The sequence below is a fragment of the Sorex fumeus genome, unplaced genomic scaffold, assembly GCF_029834395.1.
Source record: "Sorex fumeus unplaced genomic scaffold, SorFum_2.1 ptg000007l, whole genome shotgun sequence".
NCBI lineage: Eukaryota > Metazoa > Chordata > Mammalia > Eulipotyphla > Soricidae > Sorex > Sorex fumeus.
In genome coordinates this window covers 45137710-45151683 of record NW_026606064.1, presented here as the reverse complement: position 1 = coordinate 45151683, position 13974 = coordinate 45137710, and the positions used below count along the sequence as shown (strand labels likewise).

The 13974-nt window shown below is 40.8% G+C and overlaps 1 long non-coding RNA gene across 1 annotated transcript in view; it reads left to right on the top strand.

Annotated features, from left to right (window-relative positions):
• The window catches only part of LOC130044609 (uncharacterized), a 29528-nt gene extending 16203 nt beyond the window's left edge, over window positions 1-13325 (top strand). The window contains exon 3 of the long non-coding RNA XR_008795460.1: window positions 13089-13325. This is a non-coding gene — a long non-coding RNA (uncharacterized LOC130044609). The remainder of the gene's footprint in view (window positions 1-13088) is intronic.
• The last annotated feature ends 649 nt before the right edge of the window (window positions 13326-13974 follow it).

The window sequence follows — 13974 nt, the reverse complement described above, 5'->3', positions numbered from 1 at the left end:
CCAGGACGCTTTCCGGACCCGCGTGGCCGCAAAGCGCCGTGCGACACATCATAAGACACTAAATAACCATCTTCCAGAATTGCCGTACCATATTTGATAGGGTTTAAATTTGGTAACACCTACCAGAGCGATTAGAGGTCGCCCCAAAAGCCTCTATCCCTCTCGGAAAGACTGGCAAGCTACCGAGAGTATTCCGCCCACACGGCAGAGCCAGCAAGCTATCCGTTGTGTACTCAATATGCCAAAACCAGTAATTACAACTGGCCTCATTCACCTGACCCTGAAGCCTTCACCGACATGGCAGCACTGAGAAGGATGAGAAAGGAGAGGCCGATAAAATCTCAAGGCCGAACTAGGCTGCCACAACGAAGGAAGACAAAAATGATCGTCTGTACTTTCAAACACTAGCATCAGATGCATCCATCGAGGACCTAATGGTACAAGTGTGAATGATCAACTACGACATCATTGGTCTGACCGAGACAAGAAGGCACGAATCTCACCATGCCGTTTTCAACACTGGAGAAGAATTGTTCCTCGGAACATGCGATATAAGAGGTGTCGGAGGTGTCGGTGTCCTTGTCAACACAAACTTGGCCATGAGCATTGATTCATTCGAATGCCTAACAACCGGAATCAGACGTTTACATTTGAATAGATGTGGCTCACTCCCGGCAGTTTCTATCTTCGTTGTTTACGCACCAGCATCTCATTATGATGAAAGAGAAATTGAGAAATTCTACATGGAGCTGGAGAAGTTCTATAAAGAAGACCACACCTTCTACAAGATCATTGTGGGTGATTTTAATGCCAAGATAGGACCGAGAAGATCAGCTGAAGAACTCCACATTGGGACCCATGGCCTAGAATGGAACGAACAGGGTGAGAGACTGTCTGAGTTCATCATGTCGATCAAGACCATCCATGGTTATTCACAGTTCCAAAAGGCTGAATCTAAACGTTGGACATGGGAGTCTTCCGGTGGACAATTCCACAACGAAATAGACCACATCATATTCGTATGACCACATGCAAGGTAAACACCCTACCTGCTGTACTATCTCTCTAGCCCCTAGATTAAATATTTTTAAACTACATAAGGAATATTTTAAGAATAGATAATATACATATTCCAAGGGTTGAACCTGATTATAGTGGAAATAATTGTAAAATGGAATAATGAAATTATTATAATAATATGCAATTGCTATTACAATGAAATAGACCTGGAGTAGATTTGCATTAGAAAAAAAATACTGTTTAAGACTGCCAAAAATAGTCTTCCAAAATAAGGATGAATGAAATATAAATTAAAACACTGTATTTCACACCCACCATTTTAATTTGCTGCTGGGGTGGAAATATGTAATTGATACATCACTTGAAAAACAGTTGGATAATAAAGCTGAGGATGAGTGTGTGAGTGTGTTTCTACAGGCATCGTAGCTGACCGCCCCAGTCCACATCCACATACTGATTATCACTGATCTTCAAGGATGTAAGTTTACAGAATTGGCAGCAGGTATTGAGAAATATTTATAACAGTGTAACATTGCTGAGACATCTAAGTAAGGGGTGGGGGAGCAGTTGGGGACAGGGAGCTGGGAAGACACAAAATATCTGTCTGTAATGTACTGACAATTTAAAATCTGAAATATGGTCAGAGCTGCTTGTCTTGCAGGTGGCCTATCTAGGTTCAATCCCTAGTACCATGTGTGGCCATCATGACACTGTCAGGAGTGAGTTCTTGAGTGCTGAGACAGGAGAAAACTGAGCACAGCACCACCATACCCCCAATAAAATCTTAAGTTGAACTAATTCATCATAGTTCAAAAAATAAAATTATACTTCTTAAAACTTGTTTTGTACATACAAATGGTCTGGTAGTGTTGTTAAAACCAACCAAACAAACAACAAACAGTTTCTATTTAAGTAGGTCTGGTGTTAGAGTCAAGATTCTACTTTTTTAGCAAATTCCCATGTGATGATGGTATTAGTGATCTTGGGGTTACACTTGCATATCAGACCTCCAGATTTAAATTTGAAAGCATCATATTTGAGAGACAGTGCATGTGAGAATATTCATAGTAGCTGTCTAGAATAGCAAAAATATTGAAAATGGGAGGGGCAGTGTGAAGATGGTACAGAAAGCAGCCTTAAGAATATGCCAGGTTCCCAAAACAAAAACCATGCCAAAGCAGGAGTAAAGATAGAATTCCATGTGTGGCCCTGCAGAGTTGAGCAGGAGCACCCAACTTCCAACTTTAGTTCTGGGAGATTCTCCACAGTGGGGCTGTGCAAATAAGAACTATGCCCCAGAGGAGAGGTTAGGGGCAGAGCAGAAGCAGTGAACTACTGAACAATGAAAGGCAGACTGAAAGTCTGTGCTCTAGTGTTTTAAAATCACTTCTCAAAACCTGATCAGGAGGCTAGATTAAGACTAGGTATAATAGTCACAGAAGATATACCTCTGACTCTTTGCAAGCTAGTCAGGAAAAAACCTACAGTCATCCCAAGCCGTGGGCACAGCACAGTGGGCTCACAGTGACCTGCTCCAGAAGGAAACACAAACTGTGCTCTTGCCCCTCATTGAAGCTTATAGAGTACAGGCGTACCCCCAGAATCAGAAAAGAGATTTCCTCTAAGACTAAGGGAAACTGGTTCTGTTGTACACTTCTGCATATATTCATTCATTCATTCATCATCCTGTTATTCGTCGATTGCCTCGAGCAGGCCCCAGTAACGTCTCTTTCATCCTAGCCCTGAGATTATATTCAAGGCTCTTTAGGAGAATGAGACCCATCATTGTTACTGGTATTTGGCATATTTGGTACGCCACGGGGAGTTTGCCAGACTCTGCCCTGTGGGCAGGCTACATTCGATAGCCTGCAAGTTTGTCCAAAGTGGGAATGAGATAATAAGATGTCATAAAAAGATGTCCTGATAAGATGTCGCGCGGCCGCAAATGCGGCCATGCGGTTCCGGGGGCTGGATTTTATAGTCTCTGAGTCTTGGTCGTTGATGGGATTACATGGCGCCAGGGGGCCAGGTGGTGGGTGTGACCCCCGCCTACTGGAATTTGGAGGATCTGGGTGGAGGATGCTCGACTCCAATTCGAGTAGGCTTGGAGATCTCGGCCCTGGAACCCGCGTGGCTTTGTCCCTCTGCCAGTACCTTCATGTGTGCGGAGAGTGGTCTCAGCATGGTGGTGGCTGGTCCTGGAGGTCTTCCGCTGCCGGAGCCCTGTCGGGGCAGGGAGGAAAACTCAACCCGCTCCCCTCCAAGGGACCCCGGCGAGGAACAGCCAGGCGCAGGGGCAGGAGACTGCACTGGTCTCGTCCGGGGACTGGATTTTATAGTCTCTGAGTCTTGGCCGTTGATGGGATTACACGGCGCCAGGGGGTCAGGTGGTGGCCTTCTTGGCAAGGCAAGCATTTCACCTGTCATACTATCTTTTTGGTCCAGCTTAGTCTGTCTGTAGGGAAACAAGCTGACACACTGAGCTTCTGAAGAATTCCCAGCCAGCTATTGGATCAATACTAACACAAAACCAGTCTCTGTGTAGAATTGACAACATAAAAACTAGACTACCAATGGGGGGTGGGAGGAATACTGGGACTTGTGGTGGTGGGAAATGGGCACTGGTGGAGGGATGGGTATTTGATCATTGTATAATTGAAATCCAAGCACAAAAATTTGTAAGTCTACAACTGTACCTCATGGTGTTTCACTAATAAAAATTAAAAAAGAAAAAAAAAGAAAGTGACCAAAGAGATGAAAAAAAAAAAAAACTAGACTACTACCAAGGTGTGCAAAACCAGATAGCCCTAACCCTCAGCACTTTACATTCAGTGAAGAAGTAGAAGCAGTAATGGATGAAATCAAAAGCTCAGAAAGAAACCCAGGCACATAAAAGCTCTATAATCTTTCTGACAAAGACATCAAAGTGGCAGTGATAAGGAAGTTCACTGAATTGAGTGAAGAAAGCAATAAAGTTTTTCCAACAAGGAAAGAGAGTACAAGGAAACTTAAGTCAAAAGGCACTGAACTGAGCCAGGAAAATAGCTCAAAGGTTGAGTGCACATACTTTGCATGCCAGATGACTAGGTTCAATTCTGGGCACTGCATACTTCCCCAAGCATGGCCAGAAGTGATCCCTGAGCACTGAGTAATCAGGTGTAGCACTTAAAAGCAAAACCAAAGAAGAAGTTGCTGAGCTGAAGAGCACAGTTTGTGATTTAAAAAATCAGCAAATGGTCTCAGCAGGGAGAAAATAGGGAGAAATTGGGAGGCATTAATTCCTTGGGTTTAAATTTTACGAAAGCTATAGTAAGCAAAACTCTATGGTACTTGCTGATGACCAGATTCCGCAGGTTTGAATGAGCTTCATCCGGGAACGAATCTGTTGAAAAACTCAGGTTTGTGGGTTTTGTACTAAAATCTCCAGGCTTTAACGAAGTTGGTGATGGCCCCACATCCTCCTGTTCTTCCGGAAGCCTGGCAGTCAGGTCCATGTACTGCCTCTGGCATCGTATATGCCCATTAGCCAGCCATGATCCAGAGACTCATAAATAAATCTCGAAAGAGATCAGAAAGCTGCAGAGATGTTTCCAGATGCCAAAGTCACCATCCTGTGAAAATTTTAATTCCATCTGTATCACCCCATAAAAATTTTAAAATTCCTGGAGTGACATTTCAAAGTCTACACCACTGATAAACTAGGAGTAGCACACCACATTGGATGGGATGTAAAGTAGAAGGCAACCAATCTCGATTAAGAAAAATTGACATACAAGGCTTAACCTGTAACAACATGCTAGTAATCTCTTATACAAAGGTTTAATAGCTCCAGGGTGAGATACAACAGTCTTCACACACTTTCTTCTAAGAAAACCTTTTTTTGATCATTTTTAGCAAGTTAGTAATAACAAGAAATACAGAATAGATCATTTAGAGCCTGCTATTGGGGCAAGCTTGGGTGGTGGTTGAGAACATTGGAAATAATGGTGGTGGGAAGGTGTAATGGTGGTGGGATTGGTGTTGGAATATTAAGTGTAATAAATCACTGTGAACAGCTTTATAAAAATAAAATATTAAAAAATTTTAAAAAACTGTTGTCACTGTCACTGTCCTCCCGTTGTTCATCGATTTGCTCAAGCGGGCCCAGTAACGTCTCCATTGGATGGTATTTAATAATTCTCTTTCAGACCAATGGAATAGAATTGGTATGCGTTCAGATGTATAGATAGTTAATTTGTAACAAAGCATCTAGGTATATGGAGTAAACAAGCAAGACCTCTTCAACAAATGGTGCTGGGAAAACTTGTTTGAAATAAAATTAGGGCAGGAGAGATAGTTTAGTGGGTGTGGGCTTGTTTCGCACGCAGCCAACCCAAGTTAGATTCCCAGTATCCCATATGGTCCCTCAAGCACCTCCAGAAGTGATCCCTGAGCACAGAGCCAGGAATAAGTCATGAACACTGCTGAAGGCAGTTCCAAAATCAAAATAAATAAATAAAAACTAAAAATAGATCCCTATCTCATACCAAATACAAAAGTTAACTGAAGGTGAGTCAAAAAACCTTGACTTTAGGACCGGAGAAGTAGTACAGTGGGTTGGGTGTTTGCCCAGATTTCCCCACCCCCACCCTCCCAATCCTGCATCCCTTATAGTCCCCTGAGCACCTCCAGGAGAAATTCCTGAGTGCAGAGCCAGGATTGAAAAAACCCCAGCATCAGTGGGTGTGACTCAAGGAAAGCAAACAAACAAAACCCCTGACATTAGACCTGTATTTATAAAATACAGATAAGAAAATATAGGTATACTTCTTGATATTAACTTCAGAGGTGTTAATGACTTGGCACCTTTGGTACAGAAACTAGAAGCTAAAATAAACAAGTGGGATTGTACCCAACAAGAAAGTTTCTGCTTGGTGAAAGAAACCATGACTAAAATTAAAAAGATACCCCATGAAATGGGAGAAAAATATTCACATACCACACATCTGACAAAAGGCAAAAATCCAAGCCATATAGAGAACTCGCAAAACTAATAAAAAAAAAAGTGTTCATCATCACTGACCACTAGGTAAATGCAAATAAGAATGACAATGAAATATCAACTATGCTAGTGAGAATGAACCACTTCAAAAGGTATAGAAATTATGGTGAATATGATGAAAAAGGAATCCTTATTAACTGTTGGTGGAATTGTTGACTGGCTCAGCATCTGTGGAAAATAGTATGGAGACTTTCCAAAAATGAAAAATAGAACTTTCATATGATTCAGTCTTTTGAAGATGATAAAAATTAATTTGAAAAGATATGTGCATACCTATTGTGAATTTCTTTTAATAAATATGATATATGCATACCATATTGTAAATTGCAGCACCATTTACAATAGCCAAGATATGGAAACAGCCCAAGTGCCCAACAACAGATTAATAAATAAATTGTTGTCCATGGAAAAGAATGCTATTTAGATATAAAAAGATGAATTATTTGTAGTTTGCCATAACGTATGAAATTGGAATGTATTATTTTGAGTGAAGGACAAATACCGAAAAATCTCACTAACTTGCAGAGTATGAGGAAACAAAGGGAATAGACAATGGTCACTATGAAAACAAACCCTGAGTTTCTGCCTCAGAACTGAGTCTGCCAAGCCTTTGTATATATGTGATAAGGAACCTAAGGAAAGTGGATAATATCGGTGTGCTGATGATGACTGTGGTGCAATAACTTTGTATTCCTAAGATAATAGCATCTGGCCAGAGAGATAGTACTGTAAGTGGAACATTTGCCTTGCATGTGGCCAACCTGGGTTTGATCCTCAGCATCCCATATGATCCCTGGAGCAGTGCCAGGACTAAGAGTCAGGAGAGTGCAGTCAGGAGTAACTTCTGATTTGTATGGCTCCAAAACAAAAAACAAACAAACAAACAAAAAACCCTTGAAAACGAACAAACAAAAAACCCCAAAACCATTAGCATCAATGCTATTGTAAATCATTATGCCTTTATGGGAGGGGAGAGAGAGAGAGAGGGAAAGAGAGAGACAGAGAGAGACAGAGAGAGAGAGAGATGCCAAGGACATCAAGGACATATCACTGTATCACTGTCATCCTGTTGTTCATCGATTTCCTCAAGCAGGCACCAGTAACGTTTCCATTCATCCTAGCCCTGGGATTTTAGCAAGTGCCATATTGTAGGCTCCTTCGGGGTCAGGGGAATGAGACCCATCATTGTTACTGGTTTTTGGCATATTGAATACGCCACGGGGAGCTTGCCAGACTCTGCCGTGCAGGCAGGATACACTCGGTAGCCTGTCGGTTTCTCCAAGAGAGAAAACTAGACAATAATTTGCGACTGCACGCTTCAGGGAGCTGGGTTTTATAGTTCCTGGGTCTTGGCCGTTGACGGGATAACACGGTGCTGGGGGCAGTTGGTGGGTGTAATGCCTAGCTACTGGAGGATGGGGAATCTGGGTGGAGGAGGCCCAGTCCTGATTCAAGCAGGCTTGGAGATCTCAGCCCCGGGTCTCGCAAACCTGGACATAATGTAGCCAAAAATATTTGGAAGAAGGACTTAGAAAGAATGCCTCGGATTTTCCCCCAATAATTTGGGATAGGCAGACTAAGAGGATTCTTTTCTACTTTACAGTACATCATTTAAGAGAGCAGTAAACAGTATATTTTATGATTTTTGAAGATTTTAACGTGTCACATTTTAAAGAGTACCTTAAATTAATCAAATATAAGTTTACCCAAATTAAAAGAATTATGAGCGACTAGATAAATTTTGTATTTTAAGGCAGTCTTCTCACTGTGCCTTAAGGCGGGCATAGTGAGAAAGAAGAGTTCTTTATATAGCAGTGACTTTTTAACTCCAGCGGTGCTGGGGATTGAACTCAGGACCAAAGTTCCTGGCAAATGCTCTACCTCTAAGACATTCCCTGCTTCCAAGAAGAGCTCCATTAAGTTGGCATAACACGTGTGAAAGAGACTGCGGCTGGCTCAGTGACAAAAGTGCTTACGATGCAAAGCACCAAGCACATCTGGGAACTACTGTTTGGTTACCCCTGCATCTAATCAAATGTGCCATCTCTGATGGGTTGCAACAAAGTGTGTGTGAACACTGCAGCTACAAATATGTAAACATCATGGCCATGTGTGCAAACCCTGATCAACACAACAGTAACAATAACAACTGAAATAGGGAGGGACCCAAAGGAACGCTTTAGTGGCTTACAATGCCTAGCTTCTAAAAATAAGGTCACGAGTTCAGGTCCCAGTACCACCACATGTGCTGGGAGAGATATGGCGGCTCTGCTGCTAGAGCCTGGCCATTTTGCGCTCTGTGATCTCTGGTGCCACAAGGAATTTTGGCCATGCCATAGCCAGGTATGTGTACATTCCCTAATTAAAGGGGTGTGAGCAAGCACCACAACTAAAATAAAAAGATGTGTGAGTAACATATCCAGGAAGTGCAAACCCTAGGGACCAGTGTGTGAGCACCACCGTAGGCACTACAACCAGAATGTGCTTGAACACCACAATGAAAGAGTGCGTCCCCCACTGAGCATGTGGACAAGAACCACAATGAAAAGGCACTTGTTGGTAAGGGTCCCAAGATGGATGTGTGATCAGTGCAACCGGATATGTGATTCCTAGTGAACACCACAATTAAATGTGCAAGCCCCACAACCAGGTGTGTGTGCAACACCTGATCATTGCAACATCAGTAACAATGAAGCGTAGGGAGTTAGTTAAAAGGGGGTCAAAGGAAGGGGAATTTAAAAGATAGTGAGTCCCCTGGTGAGCACATGTGTGAGCATCATCGTGACCTTCAATGTACCCAACCATTCTTGTGTTCTTTAACTAAGAGTGTGATCCTCAGTGAGCATATGGGCAGTCACTGCGACTAAAAGATGCCAACCTTGGTGAGCACTGTGACCAAGTATGTAGGCCCCACAAGCTGATGGATGACCCCTAGCAGTCACTTCAGTTAAAAATAATGTGTGAGCACCATGGCATAGGCATATAAGCAACCCCCTGTCATCACAGCATCGGAGGGAGAGGGACCATAGAGATATCTAGAAAAAGAGAAAAAAAGTGGTGTTTCTGAGAAATGTTGCTTTTGTTATTGTTTTTTTCTCAGACTTGTTTAGGGCCTTAAGATGTTCCTCTACACATGTTCAGTTAGACCTCTTCAATATGTCTAGGTTACGGGCTGGAGTGATAGAACAGCAGGTAGGGCATTTGCCTTGTACGTGGCTGACCTGCGTTCGGTTCCGAGAATCCCATATGGTCCCCTGAGCACTTCCGGTAGTAATTTCTGAGTGCAGAGCTAGGAATAACCCCTGTGCATTGCCAGGTGTGACCCAAAAGGAAAAAAAAAAGATGTCTAGGTTAGGTCTTGCTATGACTTGTCACTTTGGCACATGGATTATTTTAAATGGAGGCCTAATAGTATCAGTAGAAACTTTTACTTTTCCCTTAACCACCTGGAAGGATGAAAACTGGGAATATTGCCCAAAGTTTGGGTTTTTACTATATACGGTCTTTTTGTTGGAGGAATCTATCTGTGTAGCAAGGCAAAATCTGATTGCCTAGCATCTCTCTGAGTTTTGATATGACAAAAACCACCACCTCATCATCATGTGAGTCCCTGCTCTTCCTTCTTACAGCCTCTGATCTCATTCCTTAGCATTGAATAAATACCCTTGTTTTGACCCATTTACTTGAGACGAGACATTCATGTACATTCTGCATACATATGAAATCAAATCTTTTCTTCCTACTAATCAGTCTCATGTTAATTTTATTGCTTTAGCAACTCAGAAAGAATCCAGAAGGGTGGGGGGAATTTTCTCTGTGCCATATAGTTTGGTAATCATGAATTCATTGATTGGACCCTATTTACTCCCAGGTGATGGACGCACAGAAATCCTTGGGCCTCTGACATTAACTGGCATAAGGATAGGAATTTTTACCATTTCAGATCTAAAAACTGCTGGAACCCTGGAGTTAGAGTGGTGACAATGGTTTTATTTTCTTAAAGTAAGATTAACAGGAGAAATATTGGTAAAAGTCATTCTTTGGTTTCATTTACTCTGATATATATTTGTTTGAGTATTCTGGTTTTTTTTTTTTTTTTTTTAAATGAGTCCAAAGCAATAGTTTATTCAGTCTTAGTTGTCTTTTCTGAAAGAAAAAGCAGATGAACAACTTTTAAAAACAATAGGCCATGAAAGAGAAAAGATTTTTCTGGACCTAGGAGGCAGAGTGTTTAAAGATACAGGAATATAATAACTGTCGCATAAGTTTTTCTTCCTTTCTTGTGAATGCTTATTTAAAAAAAGGGTTAGTTTCTACTTTCACCAGTTACCTGTAGATAATTTTCAAAGTTAATAAGTGTAATACCTTAGGTTTTAGTGTTCTTTCTTCTTTTGCTTTATTCACCAACTATCATATACTTTATTTTTAAGCTATCAACAGAAATAATTTAATAATACAAAGACATTGCCAGAAGTTAAATACTATTAAAACAGAAGCAAAAATAGATATAAGCAAAGCAAAGAGTTTGAGGAAACATACTTAAGAAGATTCGGAGAGCCCAGCAAGCTACCGAGAGTACTCGATATGCCAGACACAGTAACAACAAAAATCTCCAATGGAGACGTTACTGGGCCCGCTCAAGCAAATCGACGATCAACGGGAGGGCCTTTACTTACTTTATTTACTTAAGAAGATAGTTTTAAAAATCAATGACACCTATTTCAAGAGCATAAAAATAGTATTCAACATGCTTTTAAGTTGACAAAAGTTTAAACAAAGACATGGATCACTAAAACTAAGTTGAGAACAGTTATCTTCTAAACAACTCTGAAAACGGAAAGTGCAAATTCTTCTTAAAAATACTTTGGCGGTATATACAAGGAGTCCTTAACATTTCTAACTAAACAAAACCCAGCAATTCCACTCACTCTACCTTAAAAATAATTAAAATATTTATTAGAGAATGAAAGAAAATGTCTATAAAATATATACACCTATAGGTGACAGAGCTATGGCACCGATATTTAGGTACTTCTAAAGTTTTAAGTCTTTCTTGGTTTCATAGCAAAACTTAGGTCCACATTCTTTCAAAGTCTGATCACTGAATTATATAAATGGAGCTAGTTTTATCCTGGAGAGGTGAACCTAATTCCATTAAGTTTTATAACAGTGGGAGTGCTTGAGATAACCAGATGAGGTCCCTTCTATTTTTGCAAAGTTGACTGAAGGAGGATCAAGTTTTGAATATTTTTAGTAAGAAAGACCCAACTGAATTTCTGTTAGGAATTTAAAGTCTACAGAATTGTTTTATTCCCCAAAGGACCACCAATTACTGTCTAATTTAAGATGCATGGGTTTAAAAGTAACTTCCTTGTAACCCAGGATCTCTCCCAACCATGAAGGGGGATGGAGTATTCTGGTTATTGAATCTTCTTTTCCTAACAGAAAGTGGTGCTTTTCTAGCTTTTGTCTTCTGTATTTTTTTTTTCTTTTTGGGTCACACCCGGCGATGCTCAGGGGTTACTCCTGGCTCATGCACTCAAGAATCACTCCTGGCGGTGCTTGGGGGACCATATGGGATGCTGGGAATCAAACCTGTGTCGGCCATGTTGGCTGCGTGCAAGGCAAACGCCCTACCCGCTGTGCTATTGCTCCAGCCCTGTCTTCTGTATTTTTTAAACTTTTCTGAATTTTGTGGAGTTTTAAAAAAGGCTCACTGGATAATTGGCTACTATTTGAATTATTAAATAGTGTCCAGGCAAGAATCCTTCAATTGGAAAAACTTATACATTTGAAAATATTTTTAATTAATTTTCCTTTTTCTTTATTTCTTTTTTTTTCCTTTTTGAGTCACACCTGGCAATGCACAGGAGTTACTCCTGGCTCTGCACTCAGGAATTACTCCTGGCGGTGCTCAGGGGGCTATATGGGATGCTGGGAATAGAACTCAGGTCGTCCACGTGCAAGGCAAACACCCTACCCACTGTGCTATTGCTCCAGTTCCTATTTTTCCTTTTTCAGGTCATAACCAATGATGCTTAGGGGCTCTGTGTTTGAGGGTCACTTCTCATGATGCCTGAAGTACCATGAGATGCCAGGAACTGAATATGAGCCTTTGGCATGCAAAAGCATGCACTCCAACCCATCAAGCTATTTCTCCACCCCTGGAAAGAGTTTTTCAAAACATAAACCAGATGTTAAATATTGTTACCTGAAATACCGAATTGAAAATTGAACATAAAGACATTCCTTGTCTATCCTCAGGGAATCTGATATGATGAAAAAACATAAATCATATTTAAAATGCAAATGAAAGCCACATTTAACACGGATTTCCCTTCTTAACAAGGGTTATAGCTCTTGATTTTGTGAATTCTTGTCTTACTTAACCAATAGCATCTAAGATGACTTAAAATTACAGTAACCATAATGGGGCTCTTTGAGCTCCTAAAGGTTTTGCAAAACCAGAAATGCTAGTAGTAAGGGATTTTTATCTCACAGTTGCAACTCTGTGTCTTTTTGGGATTTGTTTGGGAGTTACTCCAAGCAGTTCTTGAAAAATCATGTATGTGGTGCTAGAGTTTGAACTCCACTACAAAACACTATAGAGCACCACTGGGTATAGCCCTATACTTAAAATGATATGAGTCACATAACAGAATTAGTTATATGGAATTGAATAAACTAATTAAGGAGAAATATTAATGCAAGTTTTGTGACTTCAGTTCAAAACAGTGGTTCTTTTATTTAAGAACATTTTTTATTTAAAATGTAATATTTATTAAAATTCTTATTTGTTTCATCTTCTATTCTTAAAGTCATAAAATTAGGGCTGGAGAGATAGTATAGAGAGTAGGGCATTTGCCTTATATGTGAAACACAAATCTGTACATTTACAGGAACTTAGAGAACTGCATATCACAACCAGAGACACCACTAGGTAAGGGGTAAAATGCAATACAAACATATGGTCCTGTTCTCATTATTCAGAAATAATGACTGATGGTTCTGTTCTCATTGTTTGCAGGTGATTAATAGTGATCCTATTCCTACTCTTCAAGTATTTTTGAGCAGAGGAACCAAATCTGCACAGATGGAAAAATATCAAGAGGAACATTCTCATGGGAATAACTAGGATTCCCTCCCTGATTACAATAATGAATAAGCCATACTGTCTGATCAGAGCACTGTCAATAAGATGGGACCATTTCCCTTGAACCATTTCTCTACCTACCTGACCCATTTGTTCTTCCTTTAAGGCCTGCCCACACTTGTGAGCATGCTCTAATAAATCTCGTATCTTTTTGCTTCTGAGCTTGGTAAATTCATTTACTATCATGTGTAGCATTGTTATCATCTGGTAGCCTATACAAGGAAATTCCTACTCTCTCCCTCAAACCTTGTTTTGGGGGATTCCCACATGCATTAGGCGGCGGCAGCTCACTAGACAAATTTACTAATGTTACCTTTGTTATTGAGATCTGTCCCTCCTTTCGATGAAGGCCAGTGATTTTTCACATTTCTCTGAGACTAAGGGGTCCTCAGCAACTCTCAGCAACTCTGAAACTTGGTGGAGTATGAAATTTCCTGTGGCTATTCTCAGAAAGAAACCCTTGGACTTTCCCCCCATCATTCAGGACAGACCCAGATTGATGAATGTTTTGTCATTCTTGCACCAATGGGTAGGTCTTGATAACTGGGGACAAAAATTTTACTTCTTTATGTTGTTGATATTGCACACATTCCTAGCACAGTCACCATTTAGCAGTGACTGTGACTGGAAGGAGATTTCCAAGTTGTTCAGAAGAGTGTGCTGAACACCCCATCTCTATGACCCTGTCTAACAGCATTGGGACAAGAAACTGAAGTCAGTCGACCCCCACGGGTGGCTTATTTGAAGCAAGAAGGAGAGA